Below are 10,886 nucleotides of genomic sequence, written 5' to 3' on the forward strand. Positions count from 1 at the left end.
CCAACTCAACACCCCCCCCCCTCCCAATCCATCCCGTTCCTCCTCATCCTCTTTCTCCCCCGCTCCTGTTTCTCTCCTCCCTCTCCCCCTTTTCCAGTGTGTCCAGCTGCCCAGCACTCATTCACTCCCCTCTCCTGTCTTCCCCTTCTCTGTTCTCTCTTCCCATCATCTCATTTACTCGCCTTTCCTCCCCCATCCGTCCTCCTCGCTTTCTTCTGCTCGCCTCTCTCCCTCTTACTTCTCGTCCCTTCTCTCCCTCCCTCCCTCCCTCTTCTCCTCCCCATCCCCATCTCCCTTCCCTCTACCCCTCCCCCTTTTCCCCCTCCTCTTTTCTCTCCCCTCTCGTCGTCCTCACCCTTCCCCTCTCCCCTATCTCCTCTTTCCCCATTTTTCTGCCCCTCTTCTTGTCTCTTTCTCCCTCTCACCCTCCCCTTCCCCTTCCTCTTCTTCCTCGCCCTTTCCCCACCATCTCTCCCCCCTTTCCCCTTCCCCTTCTCCACCCCCTCCCTCTACTTTCCTTCCTGCGGGGGTGTGGTCGCGACTATATTTGGTTATTATTTTGTATCCTGTACTTTCCATTTTTTTGTCTTCCTTTTTGTTTTGTTTTATATGACTTTGTTTCCTTGTTATCTCCTCCTAACTTTATCCTTTATTTCTTTTATTATTGCTTGCTCCTCAGTTTGTTTGCGATTTTTTTATGCAGTGTAAGTGTTTGCGCACCGTTATAGCTTGTTTTTTTACGTGTGTTATTTTGTTGTATTTGTTTACATGTGAATATGCGTACGGTTATGTTTGTTTGTTTCTCTCCTTATGTCTGTAATTTTTATGGGTGTGGCCGCGTATGTTCATTTAGTCTACGCACTACCCTTGTTTACCGTAGCGGGCGTGGCTATAGTAATAGTGTGCGTGTGTGGGCGACCTGGGGTTGGGGTGCCTACTAGGACACCCGTCCTCAGGGTGTGAGGGAGGAGCTGTGAGGGAGAGGGATTTCATGGGACGAAATGTGAGTGAGAGAATAGCTGAATGTTTGAGTGAGAGAGAAAAGGGTGAATGAATGGAGAATTGTGTGAGCGAGTGACAAAGCGACTGAATGAATGAGAGACCGAGTGAGTGAGTGAGTGAATGAGAGAGTAAATGAGTGGAGCCCGCGGGCGGCGTGTCTTTTCTTCATTGTTTGGCGCAAGTCCAGACAAGCAACACTCCAGGTCCCGCTCCATCCTACTTGCTTTCCTGCCCGTCTGCTTGCCAGCTTGCTTGCCTTGGCCTGCCTTGGCCTACCTTGAATTGACTCGAGTTGGCCTTGGCTTGCTCTGACTTGTCCTCTTCCACGTCCTTGACTGTGCATCTTGTTCCTGCTTGCTTTTGCTCGCTCTCGCTTTCTTCCCTTAGTTTCCTTGGCCGGTGATGTCGCAGTCAGTTGATTCCTTAGCGAGGGTGCCAGGATGCCAATGCCACTCGAGGGTGACGGATGTGAGAAGGATGGAAGGATGTATGGGGAGATTTGGGGGAGGAGGTTTTTGATCGATTGGTTGACTCTGGCTTATTCAGAGTTGCTTTGTATTCTTGTTTTTTTTTTCTTTCTTTCTTTCTTTCTCTCTTCCTTTTCGGTTGTTTCCTTTATTTAGTCGTTTGTTTGGTGTTTCTGCAGGTCTTTCGGTTTTGGCGGATGGTCGTCTCTCTCTCTCTAGCGGGGAAATGAACGGGACCTCGGCTTCTCCTCCTCCCGACCTGCCTTGCGTTTCGTCTCCCACTTATCTTTTTTTATTGCTCTCGTTCTCTCTCCATCTCTCATTATCGTCCTTCAACCTCCCCCTCCCTCCTCTTCTCCTATACCCCCTCGCTACCTCCCTACCTTACCTGTTTCTTCTTCTACCTCCCTCCTTCCCTCATTGCTTCTTCCACCTCCCTCCCTGGCCCGTTTTTTTTATCACTAAAAACATAGACAAAAAACTTTTAATATCATTCGTGACGCATTGGATCAAAGGCCGTTTTTTTAGAGACTTTGATTAGGATCAGAATGCGTGGGGGAGGGAGGGAGGGAGGGAGGGAGGAAGAGGAAGACAGTGGGAAGGTAGAAGAGAAAGAGGGCGGGAGGGAAGAGGAGGGAGGGAGGGAGGGAAGAAGAGCAGGAAGTGAGGGAGGGAAGAGGAACAGGAAGGGAGGGAAGAGGAGGAGGAGGGAGGGAGGAAGGGAAGAGAAGAGAAGGAGGAAGGGGGGGGGGAGAGAAAAGCAAGAAGGAGAGGAAATGAGGAAGTGGAGGGTAGGTGTGGGGAATTTGGAAAGGATGATAAGTGGGGGAACAGAGGTGATTGGGGAAAACGGAGGGTGTAGGAGAATGGGGATGGGGGAAAAGGGAATGGGAAGATGACGTTAAAAAGGCGAAAGGAGGGAAGAGGGGAAAGGAGGGGAGGAGAAAGGATTAAAGAAGGGGAGAGAGAATTTGGGCAAGCAAAGAGGAGTGGGAAGGGGTTGGTGGGAAGAGGGGTAAGGAGAGGAAATGGCAGGGCTGAAAAGAAAGAAGAGGCAAAGAGAAGAGAAATAAGGAACGAGAGAGAGTGGAGAGAAAGGGGGATCGCGGGGGGGGGGAGGAGCTTGCAGGGGGCAGAGTGGAGAACTTTGTGAGAACAGTTAGCGTCCGAGAGGAACTTTGATCACCGAGACTAAAACTTTGATCGATCGCAGGGGGGGAGGGATTTTTCTGTTTGTGCTCCGTTTTAAGCGGATTTTCACGGTTTTATTTCATTATCACTTATCTTGTTTGATTTGGCGACGCGTTGATTATCTAAATTGGGAGAAGGCTTTTGGCTATTCCTTGTGTGCCATCACTATCTTTACTATTGAATTAATGTTGTTGTTTTTTTCATTGTTCCGATCGCAGGATTTGTGATTGTTCCTCACTCTTCATCTGCTCACCTCGTTCAGTGTTGTAGATTTCAAGTAGTCTGTCTATGTATCTCTTAATTAGTTAATCAGTTTGGGTTTAATTAATATGTCTTTATTTCTAAAAAAAAGAAAAAAAAAATCTTGCTCCAGTCACTCAGACAGGCCGCCCGATTGTCTGTCCATCATTCAGTAAACTATCAATCAAAAAGGAAAAAATCATGATTTAGGGCGGAAATGAAATTATGGCTGGCTAACGTTAGCAAGCCTCCGTGACGCAGTGGTCGAGTTGGCCACGGAAAAGAGAAAGGAAAATTAAATCGAAAAAAAAAGAAAGAAAAAAGAAATAAGAGAAAGGAGAACAAGAAAAAAATGAGGAAAAAGGGGGAAAAGTGAGGCTTTGCTAGACAGACAGATGACCAAGAAGATATTTTGAAATGGAATTTGTTGGTTTATTATTATTATTATTATTATTATTATTATTCACCATTTCCAGTAATGAATAAAGCTTGTGGTTGAAGGACGGGCAAGACGATTGAGAAATAGATGAGGTTGCGTGGTGGAGAAAAGAGGTGGGAGAAAGAAAGCGTGAGATAAAAGGATAGCGGATTTGGGAAGGAAAAGGGAGGGAGAAAGGATGAGGGGGGAATAACGACAAGAAGGAAAAGCAGAGAGACCGAGACCGAGACAGGAAAGAGCTTATGGGAAAGGGAGGCTGTGGCGGCGGCGGCCTGGATGGATTGTATGGTGCCGTGATTCTAGGGGAAAAGGGGGTAGGGCTAGGGGAGAGGAGGAGAGGGGGAGGGGGGTTCTGGCGCCGGCACCGCTGGATGGTCCTGTGCCGTGTCCCCTCCGCCTCTCGCTCCGCCGCGCCCCTCGCTCCTCGCTCCATATGACGCTCCTTCTGTCCCCGGCTCTCCCTTATTCTTTCTCGTTCTCTTATTTTACCTCTCTCCCCCCCTCGCCCATCTCTTCTTTTTCTCCTCCTCCTCCTCTTCCCTCCTCTTCCTTCTCTTATTTCTCTTCTCCTTTCTCTTGTTCCACTTCTATATCTCTATTTCATCGTTCCGCCTTCCTTTCTCCATTCATCTATCCATGCCTACCACCATTCATTTCTCCTGTCCACCCCTCCCTCCCTCTCTTTCTAACCTTTCCTCCCTATACCTCAATATTTCCCTCCCTCCCTCCCTCCCTCCCTTTCTAACCTTTTCCTCCCGATGCCTCAACATTTTCCTTCCTCTCTCCCTTCCTCCCTCCCTCCATCTCATCCCATACCCAAGCCTCACTAAACCCGTAAGTCCGAGATGGCGAAAGGCGGAGATAGAGAGATGGTGACGGAGGAGATGCTGGATGCTGATAGCGGGGAGGGAGGGAATGAGGGAGGCTGGCTGGCGGGTTGGCTGGTTGGCGGGTTGGCGAGGGCGGTCGTGTGGTCCTGTGGGTGGCGGATCCACGACTGATCCGCTGGGATTGGGACGTCCACAAGGGGATGGAGAAGAGGGAAGGAGAAGGAGAGTAAGAAAACAAAGACGAATGAAAGAAAAAATCGGAAGGAGAAGGGAAGAAGGTAAAGAAGGGGGAAGAATAAGAAGCAGAGCACAAATATGAGGGTGAAGAAGAATAAAAAATACGATGGTGGTGAATGGGTGTAGGATGACGAGGAATTAAAAGAGTAAGAAGAAGAGCAAGGAGAACAGGAAGAGAGAGAAAAAGATGGAGTATAGGGGACCGAGAAGTGGGAGAGGGCATTTAGTCGTATTGTGATCCTTTTGTGACTTTACGGCCTCTCGCAGCACCGTGCAGTGTGGGTCGTGTTCCTGTGCTCACAGCTCGAAGTCTTGTTCTGTCGGGGTTCGTTTCGGTGCGTTCAGAAGATTGCCAGGTGGTTCATTCGCACTTTCGGTTTTGGGTTCGGGTTCGGGTTTCGAATGTTTCTTTTGGTACAGGTGTCTTGGTTGGTTTGGTCAGTTCTCAGTTGGTTCACCTTAATTTTTTTACGATTGGTTTGGAACGGTCTCTTGGATGGTCCGCTCACATTGTCTGGTTTGGGTGTGGGTTCGATGTTGGAATGGCGGGTTCGGTTTCGGTGGCGGTTCGTTCCAGGTGTCGGTTTGGGTTAAAGTTTGTGTTCGGTATCTCGACTAATTCGTTCAGGTTTCACGGAGTTTGTTGTGTGTGTGTGTGTGTGTGTGTGTGTGTGTGTGTGTGTGTGTGTGTGTGTGTGTGTGTGTGTGTGTGTGTGTGTGTGTGTGTGTTTTAACGTGTATATTTTTGTTTGCTAATGTTTAGGTACGATTAAGTTTGCGGCGCGTTTGGGGCAGCCGGCTCGACGTCGGCGTTCCCGCGAGTGCATTTTGCGGTCATTCGTCAGCTGTGCGCCCCCGAGACACGCTCCGGGCTGCCTTCGTTGACTTCTTCACTGAAGAAGAGGGGGAGAACAGGAGGGAAGAGTGGAGAGAGAGTTTGAGAGAGGTGTGGGGAGTGTTTTCGGGAGAGGGACATAGGGAAGGAAAGGCTTGCAGGCAGAAAAGGGGGAAATGAGAAAATTGTGTGTGTTCACGCGTATGTATATATGTGTATATGTATACACACATATATATGAATATAGATAAATAGATAAATAAATTTGCGTGTGTGTATGTGTGTGTGTGAGAGAGAGAGTGAGAGTGAGAGTGAGAGTGAGACGGGGACAAGGGAAAGAGAGAGAGAGAGAAGAGAAGAGAAGAGAAGAGAAGAGAAGAGAAGAGAGAGAGAAAGAAGGGTCTCCTCAGGGGCCAAAACCTTTTTTAAAAGAGGATGTGAGTAGGGGGAGGGGAAGCGCGGGGATATGGGCAAAAAGACGATAAAGGATATCAATTTCATTAGTATTCTTAGGAAATATGGCGGATACGGATACGGCTGCGATCTGACGGAGGTGGAAATACCGGTGTTTGGCTTGAAAACCGTTTCAGGTTAGACGTCCGTGTTCACGTGTGTGTGTGTGTGTGTGTGTGTGTGTGGACTTTTGGAAAGAGATAGACAATAAGTTACTAAGACAGAGACAAACAGAGAGACGGGGAGAAGGGAGAGAGAGAGAGAGAGAGAGAGAGAGAGAGAGAGAGAGAGAGAGAGAGAGAGAGAGAGAGAGAGAGAGAGAGAGAGCCCGGCCACGGGCAGAAAGACAAAGAGCGAGAGCAGAAGAGAGGAGAGAAGAGGAGAGGAGTCCGCGAGATTGGTGTCAAGGATGTGGATGCGTAAGAAGGGGAGGCAGCACGCAAGGGTTTGTGAGGGTGTTTGAGGGAAGACGAGTGGGAGAGCGGAAGGAACAGGGGGAGTCAGTGAGGAATGGGAAGGAAAAGAGGGAAAAGGAAAAGGAGAAGGAGAGAGAAATAGAAAAGGAGAGCGAGAGGTAGAGAAAGAGGGAGTAGTTGAGGTAGGGAGAGAGGAAGAGAAGGAGGGGGAGGGGGAGAGAGAGAGGAAGAGAGGGGTAACGAGAGAGAGGAAGAGAGGGGTAAAGAGAGAGAGAGAGGGAAAGAGAGGGGTAAAGAGAGAGAGAGGAAGAGGGGGTAAAGAGAGAGAGAGGAAGAGAGGGTAAAGAGAGAGAGATGAAGAGAGGGTAAAGAGAGAGAGATGAAGAGAGGGTAAAGAGAGAGAGATGAAGAGAGGGTAAAGAGAGAGAGAGGAAGAGAGGGTAAAGAGAGAGAGGAAGAGAGGGTAAAGAGAGAGAGGAAGAGAGGGTAAAGAGAGAGAGGAAGAGAGGGGTAACGAGAGAGAGAGAGAGGAAGATAGGGGTAAAGAGAGAGAGAGAGGGAAAGAGAGGGGTAAAGAGAGAGAGAGGAAGAGAGGGTAAAGAGAGAGAGGAAGAGAGGGTAAAGAGAGAGAGGAAGAGAGGGTAAAGAGAGAGAGGAAGAGAGGGTAAAGAGAGAGAGAGGAAGAGAGGGTAAAGAGAGAGAGAGAGGAAGAGAGGGGTAAAGAGAGAGAGAGGAAGAGAGGGTAAAGAGAGAGAGGAAGAGAGGGTAAAGAGAGAGAGGAAGAGAGGGTAAAGAGAGAGAGAGGAAGAGAGGGGTAAAGAGAGAGAGAGAGAGAGAGAGAGAGAGAGAGAGAGAGAGAGAGAGAGAGAGAGAGAGAGAGAGAGAGAGAGAGAGAGAGAGAGAGAGAGAACGAAAAGGAAGAGTAGACGGCAAGGAAGAAGCCACGGAGGACACACTGGAAGTAGATAATGATCGTGGGAAGTTTTTATGGTAATGAAGCCGCCCTCGCTTCCCCCTCCCCCTTCCCCCGCCACCTGAGGAATGGCGGAAGGAAGGAGGCCGCCCCGCCGATAATGTTATTAATATCTTGGAAACAGATGATCGAAAATGAGCGAGAAAGTGAGAGGTAGGATTTTTGGTGGGGGAGGGAGGGCGGCGGGGGTTGGGGGAAGGACCTGAGAGGATCGGTCGCGAAGGAGAGCCGGGGGAAGAACATCGTCTTAAGGCCTGTCGGCGACGTCCTGTAACGTCCTGCGAAGTTGCACCGGGTGTTGGTCCAAGGGCCACCTCGACTCTTTCTATGTTATTCGCTCTCGTGCCTTTCTCTCTCCTGGTGTTTTTTTCTGTGCATTCCATTCTTCGTATCTATACCTCTTGCCTTCTTCCCTCCCTCCCTCCCTTCCTCCCTTCCTCCCTTCCTCCCTTCCTTCCTCCCTCCCTCCCTCCCTCCTTCTCCCAGTTTCTTTCCTTCCCTCCTCATTTGCCTCTCTCATCTTTTCTTTCTCGTACCTTCCTTCCCTTCACAGTTCTTCTTGTTTTCCATCTCTCTCCCTCTCTTGCTTTCTATCCCTCCTCGTGCCGTCCTCCCTTCCATTCGTTATCACAGTTTATCCCCATTCCCTCCCCCAAAGCCCGAAGTACTTAAACGAGCAAGAAATTACGAGAACTCCCCTCGCTTGTGGGCGTGGGTGCCGAGTTATGCATGCAAGCGGGTGGGTGGGGTGGGATGAAGTGGGATGGGGCGGGATGAGGAGGGGTGGGGTCGTGTGGCCGTTGCAAGAAGAAGAAATTGAATTGAATTATGAAAGTAGGGGAAGGAGAGGAGAAGAAAGTAGAAGCAAAAGATTGAGGCAGAGGAGATAAGGAAGAAGGATGGAATCGAAGATTGAGTTGAGTTAGTAGAAAAAAATCGTGGTTAAATGCTAAGACGTTCAGGAAAGACCAATTACCAACAGAAAAAGATGACGTCACTTCTAACTGATGACGTCACCTTGAACAGATGATGTCATCGGAGCTAGAAATAATACGAACATGTTCGCTGATTAAGCCACGAGAGAAAGAAAGAAAGAGAGCGAGAAAGAGAGGAAGGGGGAGAGGGAGAGAGAGAGAGGAAAAAAATAAAGCAAAACGATTTGAATAGGAGTATTAGTAATTAATGATAATGAGAGATATGAAACTTACCAATTCCCCCAAAAACATTACCGAAAGAATTAATAATATTGTTTGTAATAATATGCTAGCGTGCAACTCGATCAGCTGAGTACTCGGTGTTGCCATATGGGCAGCACGCCGCCGCCGCCGCCACACATGGTTGTCGCAGAGTCCGTCATCGTCAGTGCCGACCGGACTGCGTCACGGAACTACGGAAGCGATATCGCTTATCGCGTCGGGCGTGTCGTGTCGTGTCGTGTGAAGTGACGTACGGAGTGTGTCATCTCAATTTTTGTTTTGCTTCTGTGCTTGACGTCGTGACGGTTCTTGTGACGCGGGTGGAGACTGTGTGACAGGGTACGTGTCTTGTGCTCGTGTACTTGCTTTTCTTGTTTGCGTATTTGTTGTGCTCACTTCTCTTCCCTCCCCCTCCTCCTCCCCACCCCACCGTATCACTGGAATGGTGCGGGGGAATTTCGTTGTCAAACGCTTAAAATATATATATATATATATATATATATATATATATATATATATATATATATATATATATATATATAGAGAGAGAGAGAGAGAGAGAGAGAGAGAGAGAATCCTGTGGCGGTGCAGTTCCTGTGGATAGCAGTGGCTGTGGCCGGATTCCCCCACCGTCTGCCCCCTCCCACCTCCCGTCCCTCCCTCCCATCGTCCTATCCTCCTTACGTCCCCCTCTCCCCCCTCCCTCCCTTGTGGGCGGTGCGGAAGCTCTCGGAAAAGGGGGGGGGGAGAGTCGGGGAGGGAGAGGGTGCATTTATTTAAGGGACGGGAGGGGGCAGGGGGGAAGCTGTTAGTTCGGAGGATTTCTGTCTAGTTTCCGCCGAGGAAGAAAATTGGTATATGGAGCATGAAGATTCTCTCTCTCCCTCTCTCTCTCTCTCTCCTCCCTTCCCTCCCTCTCCCCCCTCTCCCCCCTCTTCTCCCTCTCCTTCTCCCTCTCCCTCTCCCTCCCTCCCTCCCTCCCTCCCTCCCTCCCTCCCTCCCTCCCTCCCTCTCCCTCCCTCCCCCCCTCCCTCTCTCTCTCTCTCTCTCTCTCTCTCTCTCTCTCTCTCTCATGGCGATTCACTAATCATTTATTGCATATATCTGCACATCCATATTATCACATTGTAATTGTTTCCTTTTTTTCTTTTCAGGTGAGTGAGACGAGGCTAGCGACGACAACTTTATCTCGGTGTGCTGTATTTATGGTGAATATTCGGCGTTTTGTATTTGCGTTCGATTGTGACCTTAGGGCGGGTGAAAACACACACGTACGCACACACGCTTTTCTCTTTTCTCTTTCTCTTTCTCCTCTCCCCTATCTCCTCTCTCCTCTCTCTCTTTCTCTCTTTCTCTCCTCTCTCTTTCTCTCTTTCTCCCTCTTTCTCTCTTTTTCTTGATTGACTTGAACAAATGCCAAACAAAGGATGAACGAAAGTAAGTGAAACTGGGAAACGAAAGCTAAAGAAAGAAAATGAGAGAAAGTCAAGCGAGAGATGATGCCAGCCATTATAAGAGAGATCAAAATGACCCTAATTAGCATTTTAGTAAAAGAAAAAAAAAAAAAAAGATTGAGGAAGCAGTGGGATTTTTTTTTCTTGTCTGATAATTTTCAATAGCAGTTTTTGCTTCGGAATGTTTTTCTTGTTTTTTTTTTAACATAAAGAAAGTTGTTTTAATGTTTCTTGTTTTGGATCTAGAGGTTGGGAAGGGGATTAATTTTTTTTTCGAAATAAGCGCTCCATAAGTTATATGCATACATACATACGAAGGGAATCTCCCCCCCCCCCTATCTCACTCTCTCATTCTCTCATTCTCTCTCACACACACTCACACTCACACTCACGCACGCGCACATTTGTTTAGTGTTTAAATTGAATGCCAGGTTCAAAAGCCTCGCGCACTGCAGATTGAACACTATTTCACACCTGTCGCTCCGAGCTGCACATTGGCTGTGTAGCTCGTTTACGGATGTTCACCTTAACTGTATACTGTCGAGCGATTTGGATAGACAAAAATATATTTAAAATATATACGTCTACTCACACACACACGCGCGCGTGCAAATAGAGTGAGGGAGAGAGAAAGTCAGTGAGTCAGTTAGGCCAGTGTTTGAGTGGGTGAGTGAGGAATAGAGAGAGAGACAGAGAGAGAGGTGGGGAAATAGCTGCAATTTTAGCTAAAACATGATCTGAACCCCCCCCCCCCCAGGTATCACAAGGCCTGCTCTCTTAGCCTGCTCAAAGCACGCAAGGGTCGAACGGTGCAGGCTCCAGAACACACCCTTGCTGCACGCCTAGTCCACGAGGAAGGCGTCAGGATTCTTGCCTTACTCTTATTCTCCGGAAAGAAGGAAAAGCGAGCATATCACTGCCGCCGTTTGGAAAGGGGGAACCTTGTTCGTGTGTTTTGTGTTCCGGATTTTAGATGATTTTCAGTGCCAGGGCCATCTGTGGATTCAAGAGGATTTGCAGTGATATCACGGCGGTCTTTTCCTCCAGGTTTTAGCCAAGGGAATAGCTATCCTCCGATGAGTAATTATTATTTTCTGATCCTACTAACTTGGCCTTTCCCTGTCTCATCTTATTTTTTGAAGCGGCCGGAAGG

This window comes from Penaeus japonicus, unplaced genomic scaffold (genome assembly GCF_977035675.1).
Source record: "Penaeus japonicus unplaced genomic scaffold, GWHDUDI00000001_assembly GWHDUDI00000011, whole genome shotgun sequence".
Classification (NCBI taxonomy): domain Eukaryota; kingdom Metazoa; phylum Arthropoda; class Malacostraca; order Decapoda; family Penaeidae; genus Penaeus; species Penaeus japonicus.